We start from the raw sequence: 24795 nt of genomic DNA on the forward strand, positions 1-24795 counted from the left end.
TGATAATAATAATCCAATTTGATAATAATCCAATTTAATGAATAATCCACCACTTTGATAAAAAAAATTATCCTAAATTAAAACATGGTGATGAATAATAATCCAATTTGATAATAATAATCCAATTTGATAATAATCCAATTTAATGAATAATCCACCAATTTGATAAAAAAATTATCCTAATATAAAACATGGTGATGAATAATAATCCAATTTGATAATAATCCAATTTAATGAATAATCCACCACTTTGATAAAAAAAATAATCCTAATATAAAACATGGTGATGAATAATAATCCAATTTGATAATAATCCAATTTAATGAATAATCCACCAATTTGATAAAAAAATTATCCTAATATAAAACATGGTGATGAATAATAATCCAATTTGATAATAATCCAATTTAATGAATAATCCACCACTTTGATAAAAAAAATAATCCTAATATAAAACATGGTGATGAATAATAATCCAATTTGATAATAATCCAATTTAATGAATAATCCACCAATTTGATAAAAAAAAATTATCCTAATATAAAACATGGTGATGAATAATAATCTGATTTGATAATAATCCAATTTAATGAATAATCCACCACTTTGATAAAAAAATAATCCTAATATAAAACATGGTGATGAATAATAATCCAATTTGATAATAATCCAATTTAATGAATAATCCACCAATTTGATAAAAAAATTATCCTAATATAAAACATGGTGATGAATAATAATCCAATTTGATAATAATCCAATTTAATGAATAATCCACCAATTTGATAAAAAAATTTCCTAATATAAAAGAATAATAATCCAATTTGATAATAAAAAAACCTAATATAAAAGAATAATAATCCAATTTGATAATAAAAAAATCTAATATTAAAGAATAATAATCCAATTTGATAATAAAAAAACCTAATATTAATGAATAATAATCCAATTTGATAATGAAGATGGTAAGGGAAATAAAATAATAAATAATATTAAACATATTAAAATTATCCTAGGGAATAATTATACAACATTACTTAATTACTTAAAACAATTAATATTAACATTACTTAATTACTTACAAAAATTAACATGCAAGTATTAATTACTTAAAAAGATTCACATACGAGTCCACACAAATTTATTTGTTGTTGTATAAATTACAATAATATAAATTTAAGTTTGTAAACTTACCTTAAATATTGAAGCCTTTGTGTTCAAGCTTTGGAATGGATCTGGAATGACTTTGAAAATGGTAAGGAAAATAAAATAATAAATAACATTAAACATATTAAAATTGTCCTAGGGAATAATTATACAACATTACTTAATTACTTAAAACAATTAATATTAACATTACTTAATTACTTACAAAAATTAACATGCAAGTAATTACTTAAAAAAATTAACATACGAGTCCACACAAATTTATTTGTTGTTGTATAAATTACAATAATATAAATTTAAGTTTGTAAACTTACCTTAAATATGGAAGCCTTTGTGTTGCTTGGCTATGGAAAGGATCTGGAATGGTTTTGAAAATGGTATGGGAAGAAGAATGTAAGTTAAAATTCGGTGAATGCCTCTGATACTCCACTGGATGAAAGAATGTAAGTATATAACAGACATTGACACTGTTTTGCATGTGAAAGACATTGACACTGTTTTGCATGTGAAAGACTGTCACACGCTTTCATTACGAAAGCAGTAGTATTTGTTGTGCATGTTCTGAAATTGCAAAAAGTTCTTTGGATCATTGGATCAGAGAGGTAGACATAGGTTTGGAATGATTTGGTTTTGAATAATTTGGAGCATTTGATGCTTTTTTTTCTTACACGCCATCACTCAGACAGTCAAAAAGACTGAAGAACTCACACTCCACCACACACACACTTCGAGACCCCCCCACCACACCACACACGCACACCACACACGTACACCACACACGGAGGTCTCTCTCTCGGTCTTTCATTTCCCACTCCACTACCATATTCTCGAATCCTCTCAATCTCTCTCTTCTCTCTTCTCTCTCTGAGGTCGGTCTGATCCATTGTTCTCACCGAGAACTTCTCAGTCTTCTCCCTCCCTTCCCCCTTCTCCAGTTCTTCCACACACACACAGAGACATCATCTCTCGATTCTCGATCCTCCTCGTCCGTGTCTCCGTGTCTCCCTGTCTCCCTCTGCTCCTCCCATCTCACCCGCCCTAAACCCAGCCGTCGACACCACTCCATAACCGCCTTCTAAACCACCTTGATCCATGGAGATCGACCGGAAATCATCGTAGTCCAAGCCGTCGACACCACTGAGGAGCACGACCTTGTCCCAGCCGTCTTGGATTCGTGAGGAAGACGATGTTCCAGGCTCCTACTTCTCTTCTTCTCGACTTTTACTTTAAATTTTTGTAGAGATTTCAATTTTTCTGCATGTTGCACCTTTGTTGTACTGAAATTGATTTTAGGGATTTAGGAATTAGGGTTTCTATTATTGTACAGATTGCGATTTATCTGCATGTTGCTTGATTTTTGTACTGAAATCGATTTTAGGGATTTAGGAATTAGGGATTCAGTTCAGTTGCTTTGAATCCGAATTTGGGGATTTAGGGATTCGGTTCATTTGCTTTGATTTTTGTACTGAAATCGTTCTTCTCGGCTTGTAAACATGTTGATTTTTGTACTGAAATCGATTTTAGGGAATCCTGTATTGTAGATTCAGTTCATTTGCTTTGAATTAGAATTTGGGGATTTAGGGTTTCGGATTATTTGCTCCGGTTGTGTTCTCCGATGAGTCCATACCAAATATCGCGATAGTTTCGAAAATATCGCGATATTATCGATATTATCGATAATATCGCGATATTCTGCCGAAAACAAGTTGGATAGTTACTAAAATATCGGGGTCCCAAAAAAACGATAATATCGGCGATATTTCGCCGATATTATCAATATTTTCTACTGTGATGATGAGAATCATCATTCCTGTAGTAGTGTTATTGAGAGAATGACCGATGAATTCCTTGCTAATTTATTGGGTGCTAAATATTATTGGATCGAGAAAATGGTTTGTGTTAGTTTTACATATATAAAATAAATGGGTAAGCGGTTACCCGTTTATAACCGTGGTTAATATCCATAACCGCCCATTTAAATTTCGCGGGTAAACGGTTATACCCATAACCGTTTATTTATCTAAACGGTTACCCATAACCGTAACCGTTTAATTTAAATGGACGGATAACCGCGGTTACCCATAACCAATGGGTATTTGCCCATCCCTATTTGTTGCATGTCTTTGTACTTCATTGTAGTGTTTTAGTAGTAACTTTGTAGTGCTTTAGTAGTTCATCAGTAGTGTTCTTGAAGTGCATTTTTAACAATTAAGTCTAAAGTTTGTCCCTCATTCAAATATAGAACAAAACACCCCTGACAACTTTATGTTTTATGCAAAAAAACTTCAAGAGCTCAATTGAAAGAAAAAAAGTCATTGTCTATCCACTTGTCATGCTCTAATTGATTCTTAGTTGTGAAATACTTCTCTCCATCATCAAGTCAGGTGGGTCATTTTTTTTTCTTTTTTAGCTATTGGATTTAAAGTGTTTTTCTATAAAGATCAAGTAGCATCATCTTCCAGGAGAATAAGTTTCGGAAAAGAACTATTTACTTTCAAAATGAAAGGCGAAAATATGGTACAGCACATACACACTGCAGATATGACGTAGACGTACACCAGTATCTATTTCTTTACACACTCAACATCAACAAAATTTACATAATGAACAATTTATGAAAGCCCTTATCACTCAAACGCAGCATTAGGACCACTAAAGTATAGGCAGGTATATTGTAATCCGATTAACCATCATTCTCCAGAATCTTCACTCTTCATGCATGTGATTATAAAGACATTACATGATATACAAGTCTAAAACTCATGATTTTCTTTTTTAACTATTGCGCTTGAAGTGTTTTTCTCTAAGGATCAAGTAACCTTCATCTTACAGCAGAATATACTCACTAAATTCGTTATCTATTATAAGTTTCGAAAAGAATGAATTAGTTTCAGAATGAAAGCGAAATATGGTACAACACAGTTTACACAGTTTCTACTTTACACAGACTTATACACCATTTTCTACTTATTTACACAGTCAAAATCAATAAAATTAACATAATGAACCATCGTTGAATGCTGTAGTCACTAAAACTCAGCATAACATATGTCAAATCTACTGCTTTCCTGGTAAAACCGACATCTTTACGACCACAAAACTTAAAGGAGGAAACCAATCAACAAAGATCAAAGGCTAAAAGGTTTTCGCTTTGCCAATGGCACAAACCCAGATCACCCACCACTTCACTCTCAAATCGAAAAACTTCATTTTTCCCTAAAATTCCATAATTCTACTCCCTCAAACACCCCACCAGACAGTCCTACTAACTTAACCTAGGCCCATTCAAGTCTAATTACCAGATCCAAACCTTCAAAAAGCAAAATTCAAAAAATCAAACAAAATTACAAAATTCAATTGAAAAATTGCAAGAAAATTGAACTCGGAATTGGGCAAAGAAACATACCATAGTTCGCCAGTAGCTTAGGAGTCCGACATGCAAGTCGAAGTGATATGAACTGAGTTGTAATAGCAGTGATTAGCTTAATCACTGTTAAGGGTTAATTAGATTTATTGTTATGTTTAATGAGTATTATGTTGTAATTGGACCAGCTAGTTAGGTTCCGACAAGTTTGTCTCTTGGATAAGATCAGCGACAATGGGGTTTAACCGACACAGGGTTGTCGGGGAAAGGGCATCAGCTAAGGTTTATACAGGGTCTCTGCCCTCTGGTGGAGAAGTGGCAAAGAAAAGATTTGAGAGGGCTGATGGGATCGCTAATCTGCGTTATCCTTTTACCACGGAGTTTGCAACTATGGTGGGTTGTTTGCAGCACATGAATCTGATTCAGCTTCATGGGTGGTGCTGTGAGGGTAATAAGTTAGTCCTGGTGTACGATTACATGCACAACGGAAGCCTCAACAAAGTTCTCCACAAAAGCTTCAATTCAGCAATTGTTCTATCTTGGAAGCACAATTGAAACAAGTTATATCGATGAAGAGTGTAATTCTAGCACTTGTCACTGTAGAGCACAGCATCTTTGGTACCTTTGTCGCCACACGTTTGACAAACAGTCACCTGCATCTAGTACACCATAACCAACGTTAGCATTTTTATTCGCTATTTATTAATAAATAAGCACAAAATAACAACAATCGGAAGTCCCACAGCCCAAACCAAATATATACTTGCAAAATACTAACTGCATATAAGAAACCAAACAGAAGAAGCTTAAAGTATAAGGGGTTGTGGATGTAAAATATAAATTTCACCCATTCAACCCTTAAATCATATGAACAATCCAAAGTTTCAAAATTAAAAAAAAACACATGTTTATTTGCCCTTAATCTTTGAGTCAGCCAAAAAAGGAGTTTGCAAACCTGGACATTTAGACAAAGGCTAACATTAAAAACACCTATTTAATACCCCTGAATCCAATAACAACTGCTACACCAATGAACTAATACACCCATTTTTATTGTATACGAATTGGAACAGTGGAAGGTTACGAATTCCACACACATATAAATGCTAAATATATCACCCCTACCAATTAGCTATATAAAATCTGATAAAACCAGTCAACCAAATCAGAAGTCTTCTTTATTCCCCCTTCCCCTATTGACTGATAAAAGAGGACATAACCACATCAAGCACAGCAAAATTTGGACATAAATGGTAAAAAACTGTGATTCTCAAACACTTGTAAATATAATGCATGTTATGCAGTTTAACTGGGGAATGTACAACTACTAAAAGTGAAAAATTAGAACCACTGAAGTACAGGCAGGTATATTGTAATCCAATTAACCATCATTCTCCAAAATCTTCACTCTCCATGCATATACGTGCTGCTTATGGAGACACTATATGATATACAAGTCTACAACTCATGATTTTGTTCTATATATTACTGAAGCTATAAAAATTTCAGTAGTGCAACAACATAGAAAGGTCGTACCCAGTGCACAAGGCTCCCGCTTTACGCAGAGTCTGGGAGAGGTGAATGTCGGCTAGCCTTACCCCCATTTATGGAGAGGCTGCTCCCAAGTCTCGAACCCGAGACCTACCGCTCATGGGCGAAGGCACTTGCCATCGCAACAACATGACTAAAAAAAAATGTATGAATCTCTAAACACGAGAAACTGTTGATGATACATCTTTCATCTTAGTAGATAAATCTGATTAACCATCTCCGAAATCTTCAGTCTTCACACATACCAGTGCTTATGGAGACATTATATAACATACAAGTCTAAAACACATGATTTTCTTCTATATATTACTGAAGCTGTAAAAATTTCAATAATGCAACAACATGATTAAAAAAATGTATGAATCACTAAACACAAGAAACTGCTGATGATACATCTTTCATTAGATAAATCCAATTAACCATCGTTTTCCGAAATTTTCACTCGTCATGCATTCCAGTGCTGATGGAGACATTATATGATATAAGAGTCCATAACTCATGATTTTCTTTTATATAGTACTGAAGCTATAAAAATTTCAGCAGTGCAACATGATTAAAAAAAATGAATGAATCCTTAAACACGAGAAAACACTGATGTTACATCTTTCATCATATTAGATAAATCCTCTCACAGACGGATGAAAACAGGAAAAGTGAAAAGAATGGCTATTTTAATTTATTATTCATTCTTAAAAGAACTTAGGTTAGCAGATTTTGATATTTCATGGTTTGCAAAAAGAAGCAAAAAAATCTATATTTAAAATAAAAGCATCATTCCAATTGATTAACCCTCTCAGGCGAGATTTGCATGAATATAATGGAGAGAGAAAAAAAATTCCAATTTAAAATGTGCTCTAAAGCTGCTTAATAAATTCACGAACAGAGACATTCCTATCATAATTTCTTTTGTTTTTAGATGACCTATAGCATCACCATATATTGGGCTGTTAGGGAACAAAAGCACTTACATGAAAGTTACAAGTTTACTAAGTAAGAAAAACACAAAATATTGGTTCACAGCTGCCTACTGAGTACTGAGAACTAGTAAAGATACTATGGTTCTTGGCTTTTTACAACATTGGGCTAGCTTGACTGGCCTCAACATTGTACCTTTTTAAATATTTAAGTCTTTTTTTTTTTTTTAACTTTTTAAAGTCTTTTTAAGTCTTTTTTACTTTTTTTTTACTGCAAATCTACTTCTAAAACTCTAGAAATGCACTACAAGACACCAAACAAGGGATTTTTAAAATGACATTTTGAAAATTTGAAAATTCTATCAAATGTATTGCATCTAGTCATTTTTAAGTCCCCATCTCATAGTTGTAAAGAACTCCTAACAAATTTAGCTTAAGTTCCATGGACTTTTAAGGTCCCTCATCCAAACATAGGGTAAACACTACCTGTGGATGATGGTCTTCAAAGTTCCACGAAACCTAGGCTACGCCTTTCAGAAATGCACTACAAAAAAGGAGGTAGAAGGGCTTCATAATGACTAGATGCAAAACATTTGATAGAACTTTTAAAGACACCTTGAAAGTCTTTTGTTGCGTGTATTTAAGCTGCACTTGTAGTGTTATAGTGGTAACTTTGTAGTGCTTTAGTAGTTCATCAGTAAACACTTACCCTAACTTGACTCTCTTTGGCGTCTTGGGAGCAAACTAGATTTTGCTCTGTGTTTCTCTCCTGGCGTCAAGTTGTTGCTGCCAAAGCTCTCTGCTTCCAATGGCCGCCAATCACTAAACACAAGAAACCCTGATGATACATCATTCATTATATTAGATAAATCCGATAAACCATCAATCTCTGAAATCTTCACTCTTCACGCATACCAGTGCTTATGGAGACATTATATGATTTCTTCTAAATATTACTGAAGCTATAAATAAATTCAGTAGTGCAACAACATGATTAGAAAATTGTATGAATCGCTAAACTTGAGAAACCACTGATGTTACATCTTTCATCATATTATATAATCCTCTCACAAAAGGATGAAAACAGGATAAGTGAGAAAAGGAGTAGCTATCTTAATTTATTATTTATACTTAAAAGAACTTAGTTTAGCAGATTTTGATACTGGATGGCTTAGACAGCAAAAAAGAGCTAAAATATCTATATTTAAAATACAAGCATTATTTCCAATTGATTAACCCTCTCAGGCGAGATCCGCATGAATATAATGGACAGAGAAAACAAAAATCCAATTTATAATGTGCTCTAAAGCTGCTTAATAAATGGACGAACAGAGACATTCCAATAGCATCATAATTTCTTTTGTTTTTTGATGACTTATAGCATCACCATATATTTAGGGAACAAAAAGACATAAATGAAAGTTACAAGTTTACTAAGTAAGAAAAACACATATTGGTTCACAGTTTCCTACTGAGTATTATGGTTCTTTGCTTTTTACAACATCGGGCTTGACTGGTTTCAACATTGTACTTCTTTTACTTTTTAAGTCTTTGTTTGAAATCGAAGAGGCACCTACTTTTCTAGCCTTGTCAGCACCTGTCACACGCACACTCAGCTTTGCAGAAATTATGGGCATTCTGTCAAAGACTTCTGGTGAAGTAGAAAGCACATGAATCTTACTGTTCAAGCACCCACTTCCCACACGCAACAATAGCTCATGGGTACTACAGATAACTTTGCCAAAGTTCTCTGCCAAAGTTGAGCACGTGAAGCTTGCAGCTTCCACTACATCGCTCTGACCAAGAAAGGTAAAAGAATAGCAAAGAAACAGCACTAACAAAGTTTAGACACATAAATTTTGAAGCTCTAGCTACCATATTATTACCCACAAGGGTAAAGGAACAGTACCACTGCTGGATAATTGGAAAGTCCCTGTGTGTCAACCTCTGTGCTTCGTGGCAAGGTAGACTAGCAAACATGCCCAACCTTTACTCACATTCGAGAAAACACTCCTAACAAGATTGCTTGCTCCAAAATCGAAGAGGCACCGTCCTCCGAATCTCGAGAGCCAGACTCCCAACATGACTACTTTCTCAAAATCGAAGAGAGGGTAAAGGAACAGTACCATTGCTGGATAATTGGAAAGTCCCTGTGTGTCAACCTTTGTGCTTCGTGGCAAGGTAGACTAGCAAACATGCCCAACCTTTACTCACATTCGAGACAACACTCCCAACAAGATTGCTTGCTCCAAAATCGAAGAGACACCGCCCTCCGAATCTCGAGAGCCAGACTCCCAACATGATTACTTCCTCAAAAATCGAAGAGACACTGCTCTCCGAATCTCGAGAGCCAGACCCCCAACATGATTGCTTTCTCAAAAATCGAAGAGGCATCGTTCTCCGAATCTCGAGAGCCAGATACCACAGACCACTTTTTCAAAGTGCTCTGACAGAGTTAAAACATGTGAAACTGGCAGCTCCCACTACCGTGCTATGACCAAGCAGGGTAAAGGAATAGCATTACAAATTGTTAGGGAGACTCCTATATATGTCGACCTCCATCCCCAACGAACAGGCAGACCTGCAAAAATGCTCAACCCTTCATCATATCTGAGAGGGCACTCCCAACGAAACCTTTCGAAATATTCAGCTTTCTTTCCCCCCGATAATACCTCTGCAAACAAGCTATACTAGAGCAAGAATATCTCATATCATCAGGGTTAAAAGCAAGAGTATCCCATATCATGCTTTTTCCCTGTCTTTTCCTTTGGCCTTGTTTTTACCTGCAAGACAAGGAGAAAGAGAGCAATCAGTCAGCACTTGGAATCAAGCTTCCAGCCAGGAACTGACTGCCTGGAACCGCTTACCTGATTACTTACCTGGCATTGCTCTCGAGTACTCATCTTCAACATCTTATGTTTCCAGGGAAGATTCCGCATCTACTTGAGGAACAGATAGGGCAAGTGCGAAGGATACAAGGAAGCATGTGGAGACAAGCGTAACAGCACACGTGCCGATACATCCATTACTCTGTCAAAAGCAAAAGTATCCCATATCAGCAGAGTGGAACGTACTCTAGATTTGATGGACTTGTTTTGACCCTCAAATTCTTCAGTCGGCCTTATACTCTGGAGGAAACCAGAAAACCCTCCAGCTCAGTTCAAGAATAAGCCTGTGGAAAGTTACTTCTTCAAAAGCAAAAGTATCTCATATCATCTCTTCTCATTTTTCTTCTCTTTATCCTTCATGATGCTGCAAGATGGGGAGAAGGTGAACAATCAGTCGGAGCTTTGATTGCTTACCTTGTCTGTCACCTCTTTCAGCAGACCCCCTAGCTCGGCGACTTGGGGGACTCCTACTACATGGTTTGTATCGCGCTTGACCAAGCCTGAAACTACAAGTAAGCTTCAAGTGAAATTGATACATTACCTTGTGCATCTCCACCAGTTAAAGATACCACCCCTGGATGGAGGAAGAGTACTTCCAGAGAAGATGCCACATCTACCTATGAGACAGATAAGGCAAGTCAAGACGACACCACACTCCGATACTTAGAAGTTTTGTGATTACGAGATCATTCTCCCACAATATTTCCTAATGTCATTTGTACTAAATCATTCACTTGTACTCACTAAAGGAGAGCTTGAACCTATGTACTTGTGTAAACCCTTCACAATTAATGAGAACTCTTCTATTCCGTGGACGTAGCTAATCTGGGTGAACCACGTACATCTTGTGTTTGCGTTCCTATCTCTATCCATTTATATACTTATCCACACTAATGACCGGAGCAATCTAGCGAAGATCACAAAAAGCGAATGTTTTTGCTACCTAGGATCTATCTTGCAAGAGAACGGAGAATTAGATGGAGATCTCAACCATAGAATACGAGCTGGATGGATGAAGTGTAAGAATGCATCCGGCGTGTTGTGTGACCGTCGTAGGCCACTGAAGCTCAAGGGAAAATTTTATAGGACGGCAATAAGGCCAGCGATGTTGTATGGCACAGAATGTTGGGCGGTAAAGCATCAACACGTACACAAAATGGGTGTAGCGGAGATGAGGTTGCTTCGTGGGATGTGTGGGCACACGAGAAAGGATAAGATTGGGAATGAGGATATCCGAGGTAAAGTAGGAGTAGCCGAAATTGTAGGAAAGATGAGAGAAAATCGGCTCCGGTGATTTGGACATGTGCAAAGAAGGCCGAATGACGCTCCGGTTCGAAGATGTGACTACGGGACAGAGGTTCAGGGCCGAAGGGGTAGAGGAAGACCTAGGAAAATTTTGGAAGAGACTCTAAGAAAAGACTTAGAGTACTTGGATCTAACGGAGGACATGACACAAAACCGAGCGCAATGGCGTTCTAGGATTCATATAGCCGACCCCACTTAGTGGGAAAAGGCTTTGTTGTTGTTGTTGTTGTTTCTCATTAAAGAACACAGAGAGAATGAGAGAGAGTAAAAGTATTCTGATTCTGGTTGATAAACATGGTAGGAGCAGGCATATGAAATATAAAATATGGATTAACAAACAGTAATGAAAATATAGCTTACAATGGAAAGCAATGCTCACAGAACAGTGATCTCTAAACACTCGAAACTCTGGAGGTATTACATGGGAGTTCTGAGCATGGTGGTTTGCATAGAAATACCCTAACCCTGTGTTTGGGTGAGGACTTTCTAAGTATGAGTAAATTTGGACTTAATTTAAATGTACTACATAAACACCATCATGGAGCTACTCAACACTGCAAATCTACTTCTAAAGCACTAGAAATGCACTACAAAACACTAAACAAGGGATTTTCAAAATGACATTTGGAACATTTGAAAATTCTATCAAATGTATTGCATCTAGTCATTTTCAAGTCCCTATCTCGTTGTTGTAAAGAACTCCTCACAAATTTAGCTTAAGTTTCATGGACTTTTAAGGTCCCTCATCCAAAATAGGGTAAACACTGCATTTGGATGATGGAAATGCATTGCAAAAAAATAGATAGAGGGTCTTCAAATTGACTAGATGCAAAACATTTGAAAGAACTTTCAAATGAAACCTTGAAAGTCCTGTGTTTCATGTCTTTCTACTGCATTTGAAGTGTTTTAGTAGTAACTATGTAGTGCTTTAGCAGTTCATCAATAGTGTTCTTGTAGTGCATGTTTAACAATTAAGGGGGGTGTAGTCAATTTAAATTTCACAGGATTTTAATAGACTTTAAGTGACAGATTTGAAAGGATTTTAATAGATTCACAATTCCGTGTGGATTTTGACAGATTTATATGGATTTCTATCCTAGATTTTTATGGATTTGTATAGATTTCTTTCTTGGATTTCTTAGTATTTTAGTTGACTCCTACAACATAAAATAAATTTCTTTCCTAATTCACAATCTGAAAGGAACATAAACATATATCTATTGATATAGAAATACAAACCAATGAAATATGTAAATAGAATGGGTCATTGAGAATATTGATACAAGAGTTTGAATAATTGTAAAGGATAGCTTCTGCTTTAGAACATCATATCCATTCAAGAATGATGATTTCAAGTTCAAGAACAGCATATCCAATCATGAATAATAATATATGTGGAGTACCAAATGGCAATCGAAATTGACTAGGAACATATATGGGTAGCAAAATCCTGGAATAAAAACATTTTAACCACGACAAAAAAAAAAAAAAAAAAAAAAAATCATTTGAACTCAAAAACATGGACACCAATTATTCGTGGAAAAAGAAAGGTGAAAACGGGAAATGCCCAACTTAGAAAATCAAAAGTGCAAATGAGAAAATCCCAGTTCAGAAGAAGCACGAAAGCAAAACAACAAACAGCTATAATCCCAATTCAAACAAATTATGGTCCGATTGTTACTCATCTTCCTAGATGAACAAAGCAAGAGCATGAATTCAGAAAAATACAAAAAACATGCAAAACGCGGGAGTCTACTGGGAAATGCTCTGAACTCATGGTAGGACTGTTCATCTTCTATGGTTTGGTGTGAAAAGAAATCTGAGGGGGGAGGGTTGGATTGTTGATAGCATTTGGTATTTATATCACCCACTCTCAAATCCATCAAAATCCTTCATTCACAAAAATCCTAGCAAATCTTTGACATTTCCACTACACCTAGATTTGTATGGACTTTTTAAACTTTTAATTGACTACCCATGGATTTGGACGTATTCTTTAAATCCTCCAAAATCCTAATTTGACTACCCTATGATTTTAAAATCATTTAAAATCCACATTCAAACTCCTAATTGACTACCCTCTGATTTTAAAGTCTATTAAAATACTATCAAATCCTAAGTCTAAAGTTTTTCCCTCATTCACTTGTCATGCTCTAATTGATTCTTAGTTGTGAAATCCTTTCTCAATCATCGAGTCAGTTGGGTTTTTCTTTTTCTTTTTTAACTATTGGGCTTGAAGTAATTTTCTCTAAGGATCAAGTAACCTTCATCTTCCAGGAGAATATACTCACTAAATTCGTTATCTATTATAAGTTTTGGAAAAGAATGAATTAGTTTCAGAATGAAAGCGAAATATGGTACAACACAGTTTACACAGTTTCTACTTTACACAGACTTATACACCAGTTTCTACTTATTTACACAGTCAAAATCAATAAAATTAACATAACGAACCATCGTTGAATGCCGTAGTCACTAAAACGCAGCATAACATATGTCAAATCTACTGCTTTCCAGGTAAAACCGACATCTTTATGACCACAAAACTTAAAGGAGGAAACCATTCAACAAAGATCAAAAGCTAAAAGGTTTTCGCTTTGCCAATGGCACAAACCCAGATCACCCACCACTTCACTCTCAAAAACTTTACTTCGAAAAACTTCATTTTTCCCTAAAATTCCATAATTCTACCCCTCAAACACCCCACCAGACTGTCCTACTAACTTAACCTAGGCCCATTCAAGTCTAATTACCAGATCCAAACTTTCAAAAAGCAAAATTCAAAAAATCAAACAAAATTACAAAATTCAATTGAAAAATTGCAAGAAAATTGAACTCGGAATTGGGCAAAAACATACCATAGTTCGCCAGTACTCAGGAGTCCGACATGCAAATCAAAGTGATATGAACTGAGTTGTAATAGCAGTGATTAGCTTAATCACTGTTTAGGGTTAATTAGATTTAATGTTATGTTTAATGAGTATTATGTTGTAATTGGGCCAGCTAGTTAAGTTTCGACAAGTTTGTCTCTTGGATAAGATTAGCGACAATGGGGTTTAACCGACACAGGGTTGTCGGGGAAGGGGCATCAGCTAAGTTTTATATAGGGTCTCTGCCCTCTGGTGGAGAAGTGGCAGTGAAAAGGTTTGAGAGGGCTGATGGGATCGCTAGTCTGCGTCATCCTTTTACCACGGAGTTTGCAACTATGGTGGGTTGTTTGAGGCACAAGAATCTGATTCAGCTTAATGAGTGGTGCTGTGAGGGTAATAAGTTAGTCCTGGTGGACGAGAACATGCCCAACGGAAGCCTCAACAAAGTTTTCGACAAAAGGTTCAATTCAGCAATTGTTCTATCTTGGCAGCACAATTAAAACAAGTTATACCGATGAAGAGCATAATTCTGGCACTTGTCACAGTAAAGCAAAGCATCTTCGGTACCTTTGTCGCCACACGTTTGACAAACAGTCACCTGCATCTAGTACACCATAACCAACGTTAGTGTTTTTCTTCCCTATTTATTAATAAATAGGCACAAAATAAGAACAATCGGAAGTCCCACAGCCCAAACCAAATATATACTTGCAAAATACTAACTGCATATGAGCAACAAAACAGAAGAAGCTTAAAGTATAAGGTGATATGGATGTAAAATATAAATTTCACCCATTCAACCCTTAAATCATATGAACAATCCAAAGTTCCAAAATTAAAAAAACACATGTTTCCATTTGCCCTTAATCTTTGAGTCAGCAAAAAAAAGGAGTTACTTCACAAACCTTAACATTTAGACAAAGGTTACCATTAAAAACATCTATTTAATACCCCCGAATCCAATAACAACTGCTACACCAATGAACTAATAATCCCATTCTTATTGTATACGAATTGGAACAGTGGAAGGTTACGAATTCCACACACATATAAATGCTAAATATATCACCCCTACCAATTAGCAATATAAAATCTGATAAAACCAGTCAACCAAATCAGAAGTCTCCTTTATTCCCCCTTCCCCTATTGACCGATAAAAGAGGACATAACCACATCAAGCACCATGAAATTTGGACACAAATGGTAAAAAACCGTGATTCTCAAACACTTGTAAATATAATGCATGTTACGCAGTTTAACTGGGGAATGTACAACTACTAAAAGTGATAAATTAGAACCACTGAAGTACAGGCAGGTATATTGTAATCCGATTAACCATCATTCTACAAAATCTTCACTCTTCACGCATACAAGTGCTGCTTATGGAGACATTATATGATATACAAGTCTACAACTCATGATTTTGTTCTATATATTACTGAAGCTATAAAAATTCAGTAGTGCAACAACATGACTAAAAAAAAATGTATGAATCTCTAAACACGAGAAACTGCCGATGATACATCTTTCATCATAGTAGATAAATCTGATTAACCATCTCCAAAATCTTCACTCTTCACGCATACCAGTGCTTATGGAGACATTATATAACATACACGTCTAAAACACATGATTTTCTTCTATATATTACTGAAGCTGTAAAAATTTCAATAATGCAACAACATGATTAAAAAAAATGTATGAATCACTAAACACAAGAAACCGTTGATGATACAACTTTCATTAGATAAATCCGATTAACCATCATTTTCCGAAATCTTTACTCTTCATGGATACGAGTGCTTATGGAGACATTATATGATATAAGAGTCTAGAACTCATAATTTTCTTTTATATAGTACTGAAGGTATAAAAATTTCAGCAGTGCAACAACATGATTAAAAAAAATGAATGAATCCCTAAACACGAGAAAATACTGATGTTACATCTTTCATCATATTAGATAAATCCTCTCACTGACGGATGAAAACAGGAAAAGTGAAATGAATGGCTATTTTAATTTATTATTCATTCTTAAAAGAACTTAGGTTAGCAGATTTTGATATTTCATGGTTAGACTGCAAAAAGAAGCAAAAAAATCTATATTTAAAATAAAAGCATCATTCCAATTGATTACCCCTCTCAGGCAAGATTTGCATGAATATAATGGAGAGAGAAAAAAAAATTCCAATTTAAAATGTGCTCTAAAGCTGCTTAATAAATTCACGAACAGAGACATTCCTATCATAATCTCTTTTGTTTTTTGATGTCTTATAGCATCACCATATATTGGGCTGTTAGGGAACAAAAGCACTTAATGAAAGTTACAAGTTTACTAAGTAAGAAAAACACAAAATATTGGTTCACAGCTGCCTACTGAGTACTGAGAACTAGTAAAGGTACTATGGTTCTTGGCTTTTTACAACATTGGGCTTGACAGGTCTCAACATTGTACTTTTTTAACTTTTTAAGTCTTTTTTTTTCTTTTTTTTTTTTAACTTTGTAAGCTTTTTTTTTTCCTTTTTTTTAACTGCAAATCTACTTCTAAAACTCTAGAAATGCACTACAAGACACCAAACAAGGGATTTTTAAAATGACATTTTGAAAATTTGAAAATTCTATCAAACGTATTGCATCTAGTCATTTTTAAGTCCCCATCTCATTGTTGTAAAGAACTCCTAACAAATTTAGCTTAAGTTCCATGGACTTTTAAGGTCCCTCATCCAAACATAGGGTAAACACTACCTGTGGATGATGGTCTTCAAAGTTCCACGAAACCTAGGCTACACCTTTCAGAAATGCACTACAAAAAAGGAGGTAGAAGGGCTTCCTAATGACTTGATGCAAAACATATGATAGAACTTTCAAATGACACCTTGAAAGTCTTTTGTTGCGTGTATTTAAGCTGCACTTGTAGTGTTATAGTGGTAACTTTGTAGTGCTTTAGTAGTTCATCAGTAGTGTTCTTGTAGTGCATTTTTAACAATTAAATCTAAAGTTTGTCCCTCATTCAAACATAGAACAACACACCCGTCACAACTCTAAGTTTTATACAAAAACACTTCAAAAGCTCAATTGAAGGGGAAAAAAAAACCTCGTCTATCCACTTGTCATGCTCAGTCCCTACTTATTTACACAGTCAAAATCAATAAAATTAACATAATGAACCATCGTTGAATGCCATCGTCACTAAAGCGCAGCATAACATATGTCAAATCTACTGCTTTCCTGGTAAAACCAACATCTTTATGGCCACAAAACTTAAAGGAGGAAACCAATCAACAAAGTTCAAAAGCTAAAAGGTTTTCGCTTTGCCAATGGCACAAACCCAGATCATCCCCACTTCACTCTCAAAATCTTTACTTCAAAAAATCTTCATTTTGCCCTAAAATTGGATGATTCTACTCCCTCAAACACCCCACCAGACAGTTCCTACTAACTTAACCTAGGCCCATTCAAGTCTAATAATAATTAGCAGATCCAAACTTTCAAAAAGCAAAGTTCAAAAAATCAAACAAAAACTACAAAATACAATTGAAAAATTGCAAGAAAAAAGAACTTGGAATTGGGCAAAGAAACATACCATAGTTTGCCAGTAGCTCAGGAGTCCGACATGCAAGTCGAAGCGCCTCAATTTTCAGAGAAATTGACTGCAATGCGATGGTTTTTGGGGAAATTCAGAGCGAGAATGTGAGGGGAATTAGGGTTCGGAAGGAGCCATCTTTCTCTCAGTCAAACAATGAATCCAAATTAGTCAGGAATTCTTTTTTTTTATTTTTTATTTTTTGTCAGCAAATTGTCACTCAGAACAACTCGAGGATATAGGTTTGAACTCAAGACACTTGCCCATTGAGTTCCTAATTACTGTTTTAGAAGGAGAGGGTAGCTTGTGTCAAAACTGCTTCCGCAAGAAGCAATGGGGAGCTTTCAATGGAACTTTTGAAAGGCCTAAATTACCCCCTATGTAATATACAAATTACAAAACTTACCCTAACTTGACTCTCTTCGGCGTCTTGGGAGCAAGCTAGATTTTGCTCTGTGTTTCTCTCCTGGCGTCAAGTTGTTGCTGCCAAAGCTCTCTGCTTCCAATGGCCGCCAACAATCCGTCCCAGCTACTCCCATCAGGTTTGCCCACTCTTTTCCTCTTATTCTACTTTCGGTATTTTCTCGAGAAAATTAATCGGAAAATGAGAGGTTTTTTCCCGAAAAATACGCAGAGTTGATCGACCGGTGCATGGGGTCGAAGATATGGGTGATAATGAAGGGAGACAAAGAGCTCGTAGGTACTCTGAGGGGTTTCGGTGTTTACGTCAACATGGTCCTCGAAGACGTCACTGAATAGTATGATTCACTCACTCAGTTCTTGTTGCATAATGTAGCCCAAAACCCTAGCATTTGGGGGTTTTTTTACTCGGTTTCTCGACAAGTGTGAATCCTTATTCCTGTGAATGCTTCAACTTTTAGATTTATTAATGGGAAACTTATACAAAGAACAATACAGTTGGAAGTTAATCAAACAGAAATGTCTTTATTAGTATTTCAGTTAGAAAATTGATCGGGGAAAACAGTTTGTTGGAGAAGTCCGAATCGAGCTCTTACAAGTAATAGTCTGTACAATTCATCCAACCTCTGTAATCTCTTATTATGATGTCGATTCTCTGGGATCATCCAGGAGGGGGTATGTCAGCTTTCCGGAGCCATCCTCGGTGTCGAAAGAATCGTTCATCGCTATGAAATCCGATACCAGGTTTGATCCTATGGTTGCTGACATCAATGGTTACCACATTGGTATTGATGTGAACACGGTTGTGTATGTTGCTTGTGTTGATGTTGTTTTAAGAGGAATTGATTTGACAAGTGGGAGGGAGATTACTGCTTGATTGAGTACAGAGATGCTGTCAAGATGATTCGGGTTTGGGGTCAGATACTCGTCAGCTAGGCCTCCAACGCCTCTTCTTGTTGCTCAAATTGACCTGTCCAACCAGTTCAAGGAGTTTATGCGTGTCGGTTTCTCTGCCTCAAATGGGCAGGGCTCTTAAAGTTCTGACAAGTTTGTCTCTTGCGGATATAAGATCAGCTACAATGGGGTTTAACCGAAACAGGGTATTGGGGAAGGAGCATCAGCTAAGATTTATAAAGGATCTCTGCACTCTTGTTGGAGAAGTGGCAATAAAAAGGTTTGAGAGGGCTGATGGGATTGGTAGTCTGCATCATCCTTTTACCACGGAGTTTGCAACTATGGTGGGTTGTTTGCGGCAGAAGAATCTGATTCAGCTTCATGGGTGGTGCTGTGAGCGTAATGAGTTAGTCCTGGTGTACGAGTACATTGCCCAACGGAAGCCTCAACAAATGCCTTTGAGGAAGGGGACTGCTTCATGTGCTTGTCACCAGAAGATTCAAGTACCAAAAGCAGCCCTGAAAATCGCTCCCATGAAAGAAAAACAAAGATAGTGGAGATGGCTCTTGGGTTGGGAGGTTTAGCTGCATATGTTGTCTTCATACTCGCATTTGTTTTTGTCATTTGCTTTGCGTGTGTGAAGCAGAGAAAGGTCACTGCCAACCGACACAGGGTTGTCGGGGAAGGGGCATCAGCTAAGGTTTATAAAGGGTCTTTGCCCTGAGGGAGAAGTGGCAGTGAAAAGGTTTGAGAGGGCTGATGGGATCTGTAGTCTGCGTAATCCTTTTACCACAGAGTTTGCATTTATGGTGGGTTGTTTGCGGCAGAAGAATCTGGTTCAGCTTCATGGGTGGTGCTGTGAGGGTAATGAGTTAGTCCTGGTGTACGAGTACATTGCCCAACGGAAGCCTCAACAAAGTTCTCCACAAAAGCTTCAATTCAGCAGTTGTCCTATCCTGGAAGCAAAGACTTGATATAGTTCTCGGAGTCGCTTTTCCTCTTGCATATCTTCACGAGGAGTGTGAGAGGCAAATAATTCACAGAGATGTTAAAACTTGCAACATAATGCTCGATGCAGATTTTAACGCCAAACTAGGGGATTTTGGTCTAGCAGAAGATTGAGCACAGTTCCATCATTGCAAGAGAAGCAACTATACCAGCTGGAACAATGGGATATCTTGCTCCGGAATACGTTTATTCAGGTGTTCCAACAGTAAAAACTGATGTTTACAGCTTTGGTGTGGTGGTGTTAGAGGTAGCAATGGGAAGAAAGCTGGTGGAGGATGATGGAACAGTGGTTTCTGATTGGGTTTGAAGCATGTGGGAAAAGGGAAAACTGATTGAAGCTGCTGATCTGAGGTTGATGGGGAAGTTTGATATGGTAGAAATGGCGAGGATGCTGATGACTGGGCTTGCTTGTGTGCACCCAAACCATGTGAAGAGGGCAACGGTGAAGGAAGCTGCAACCAAGAAAACCAAGGGTAAGCCTTCGCCCCGTTTTCCTGATGACCGTGAAGAAATCCCGTTTTACTGTGGTGTTCGGCCAAGTCTCGAACTTGATGATGTACAATATTTGACTCCGAAGAGCCACTTGTAAGAATAACTTACATACATAATTATCAACTAACACATAGAATCACAATTAACCAGAGTCAATACTATCACACAAAAATAGACACACATCTGAGGATGAAGAAGACATGATGCTTGAAATAAAGATAGTCTTCTACTGTCATAAAACTGGATGCTTTTGCTTTCAATAGGACTCAGCACTCTATCAAGCTTGTATTTGGAGAGCAGGGACAAACCTTTTTATAGTCACATAAGACCTATTGATATTCACCTATTAGGAAAACAATAGGTCTCTCAATAATTCATCATTAACTGCAATAAGTCCACTACATTATTGTTTTGAATGATTCATATAACCTACTGTTACAAAACTCTATTAACTTAATCAATACAGTTCTATCAAAATAATGATTATGTCTACTCAAATTCTTACATTCTTCCACTTGAGTATACATAATCACATAGTATTGAACTGTATGAAATTAAGTTAACAGTGATCACTGAGTTTATATAACAAGATTATCAACTTAAACGTAGATGTAATCAACTAAATCAAACCCAGAACTATAGAAATGTTGATGCATATCAGCTGCATCATTACTCTATAATCACCGAAGCTTAACTCAACTAATTACAAAGCTACATGCCAAATAATGTAGTATTGGAAGTGTCATATCTTAATACTCCCACATAATTGGTCCAGACTTCAAGTTTACTAAAAAAAACTGGTTTATTGCAGTATCAACAAATATAGCTCTTTACAGAATGAGCAAACATTGAATCACAACATGAAAGGTTCACAAAAGAACTCAACAACGTTGGTAACGAAATCCAACTTTTCTGTCAATTTAGAAATTAATAAGAGAACAAGTAAAATACGATATACTGTTTACAAAATCAGGACCTCTTATTACAACTTATGAACAAAATTTAAACCAAATTTACTCTTAAAGTATCAGCTACTAAGACTTCAAATTTTCAACACAAAATGTAATCTCTTACTCCCACTAATTAACACAGACAAAACTATATATAAATAAATTATTATTATTCCCACTGATTAAGAGAGTAAAACAAAACTTTGTAAATGTCTACAAAATGAAACAGATACCTTTCAAATAATCCCATTAGCAAAACATTAGTCATGGGATCTAAAACATAAAATTTGTGAGCTCAACATCTTTATTCTAGATATTTGTAGGGAATAGACTCTTGTGACTGAAAAACTATACAAAATCATTTGGTCAGTTTTGTTCATCTAACAATTGACAGAAATAGAAAACATTAACTAAATGTTTTCTATTGCATCAAAAGCATATAATTCTAGAATCATCTTTGGACAGAAACTTATTATATTAGGTTTGCATAGCTAAAACATAAAATACAAGGGCAAACGTATAGAACTTTAACACTTTTGAGCAGATGAAGTATATACCATCTTGTCAATTCCATGATTCACTATGACCATTAAAAGCATACAAAATTGATGAGTGTGAAGCCCATAATATATTATTTCTCCCACTTGGGCATGCTTCACTATGACCATTAAAAGCATACAAAATTGATGAGTGTGAAGCCCATAATACATTTCTCCCACTAGGGCAAACACTCAAAATTACAAGATTAAACACTAGAGAAAGTGGTTTTCATATAACAAAATATAGTCTAGTTGAATAAATAAAGATAGTATACACAATCCATTATATAACATAACATGGCAAATTTTTTACGAAGTTTGGAGTTAGAAAAATCTATCAAAATTGTAATCAAATAGGACACGTTGCAAGGTATGCAAAACTCCATCAGCATTTCCCAAGCTCTACCAAAATTTCAGATTTAATCATAATTTAAATAAAATCAATTTACAATGTTTAATATGCTCAAAACACAAAAATTTCTTAAATAAATTAGAGGTTCATTTCATTAGATAAATAACCTTTAATATGCCCAAAACTGTAAAATTTCTTAAACAAATTTGTTGAGTCACAAAATAGTTGGTTTGGACATAATAAACCAATCTATATGTATCAAAATTAGGCTTATCTAAGGAACAATATCTCAACATCATTAATCGATAAAGGTGACAAGTGATTAGATAAACCAATGGCTACTTTAATCCAATTTAGAACTCATAGAAAATTAAGGCAAAAGATTGGCAAATTTTCCTACTCATTTTCGATTCTGCAAGATTCATCATGAAAGTAGTCGAGTTGTGGAGGATCGAACCAACTCCAAATTGCATGATTGTTACACCTTTAGGCAGAAACTAATCATGCAAAGCAAATACTTGCATAGTTAGTCAAAACATAAAATACACAAAATACATATAGCTTCAACAGCTTTGGCCAGATGAACATATGTTAAAAAAAAATATTTTACGATTAGCTATAATACTAATTTATAATTGGTGAGTGATTTCCTGAAATTCCTATTGGGACAAAAGTATTCACCATATAAATTAGAATTCTGATTTTTCAAAATAATCTTTTACAACAATATTAAATAACCGTTTTGTTGGATATTTAATGATTCTCAAAAGATTCAATCAGACATAAAAGTATGTCATTGTTGACATTGAACAATAGAGTTATCGAAAGAGGAAACATGGTTATTCAGTTATTCGATAGGGACCAAAATGATCAATTAGTAAACTGATGCCACTTTCCAATTTTCTCTCAAAAGACAATTATCATCATAATCAAAATTGATAACCAAACAAAACATTGGTTTAAGCAAAACAAACCAATACATCTTTAAATCAAAATTTAATCAATGTTGTCTAATAAGAGTCATTAGTATTAAGAATTTGCATTAAACAAGGCCATATTGGAACCATAAACTAGTATAATAATCGGTACCAATAGATGTGCACAAATAAGTGAAAACAATATCACATAACAAAACTAGTTTTGAAGCACCAAAATTCAGCAGTACTACTTCAGTTTGCAAATTCACTAAAAAACTCAATTCTCTTTAGATTGTCATGAAAATTTTCAAGTATGAACTAGACATATATGACTACTATTTTGCAAAATTTCATGATTTTTAAAATCTTATAAGTGAGCCAAAAATGAATTCGGAAAGAGAGGTGCTGCAAAAACAGCAGAAAATGGTAAGTACATACCTAAGATTACAAATTCATCAAATATTCATTGTTCATCCGATATGCATCAGAATTTTTTTCAGACATAAAGTAAACATAAAAACCTGTTATTTCCCAAAATTTCATAATTTTTGAGATTTTACAAGTGTACTAAAAACAAATTCGAAATAAGTTGTGCTGCTGAAACAACAGAAATTCTGCAAAACATACCCGAGACTAAATAATTCACCAAACTTCAATCTTCCTCCAATGTGCACGAAAATTTTCAGAAATGAAGTAAGCATATAAATTTACTGTCCCCAAAAATTCCATAATTTGTTCGATTTTACAAGTGGGCTAAAAATAAAATCGAAATGGAATGTGCTGCAGAAACTGCATTAATTCTGCAGTATAGTCTCGAGATTAAAAATTCACTAATAGTTCATTTTCAAACCAATGCTCGTGAAAATTTCCAAATTTGAAATAAATATCTCAATGTATATCATACTAAAATTCATTGAATTTATCAATTACATAAATATATCAAAATAATATTACAAACACACTATTCTGCAGAAGTCTGAAGAATTCCAGCAACATGGTATCACACTTAAAAATTTACCACAAATCCATTTCTTGTCCAAAAGACATGAAAATTTTGCATGTATAGAATTCATTATATACTTGATACACAAAATGCAAATAGGTAACAAAAATTCATTCTTTTGGTGATTCGACAAACAAGGTCTCCCTTTTCATCATAAAAGAAAAGGATTTAGTCATACAGACAACTTCGCTTAAAGTCTACATCAGCAAAATGTCCAAATTTGGTAACCATATCAAATTTCAATGCAAAAGCCAAAATTATGGACCGAACTACAATATTTAATCATGCAATCAATAACCCGATGTAGTTAAAATATAAGTTACTATAGGCAGAAAATCTAAACACTACCACTTCAATTCTTCTCTTTAATACAAGGGTAATAGATTCATGAAAAATAATAGAATAAGAGTGAGCGGAAGCATGAAAATCCCAGAAAAACATAACAATAGGATTATTTTATAACGATAAGAAAATTTGAGAGGATCCATGTATACACAAAAATGAGGGAAAACAAGAAGACAAACCTCACAAACTCATAACAAAATTCCATATTAATCCATAGAAGGATTTATATATAA

The 24795-nt window shown here is 35.3% G+C and overlaps 1 long non-coding RNA gene and 1 pseudogene across 2 annotated transcripts; one reads left to right on the forward strand and one right to left on the reverse strand.

Moving 5' to 3' along the window:
* Positions 1–4035: 4035 nt before the first annotated feature.
* Positions 4036–17893, reverse strand: LOC139188962 (uncharacterized). 2 transcript variants are annotated; one of them, XR_011572398.1, is made up of 5 exons: positions 17643–17893; positions 14572–14663; positions 7706–7834; positions 4574–5190; positions 4036–4477 (listed from the first exon to the last, which is right to left on the reverse strand). It is a non-coding gene; the product is annotated as an uncharacterized lncRNA (long non-coding RNA). The 2 variants fall into 2 exon arrangements; XR_011572399.1 differs by having other exon boundaries at positions 14627–14663; positions 17643–17875.
* Positions 17894–18147: 254 nt separating this feature from the next.
* Positions 18148–20612, forward strand: LOC103436630 (L-type lectin-domain containing receptor kinase S.6-like; annotated as a pseudogene).
* The last annotated feature ends 4183 nt before the right edge of the window (positions 20613–24795 follow it).

This window comes from Malus domestica, chromosome 10 (assembly GCF_042453785.1).
Source record: "Malus domestica chromosome 10, GDT2T_hap1".
Lineage (NCBI taxonomy): Eukaryota > Viridiplantae > Streptophyta > Magnoliopsida > Rosales > Rosaceae > Malus > Malus domestica.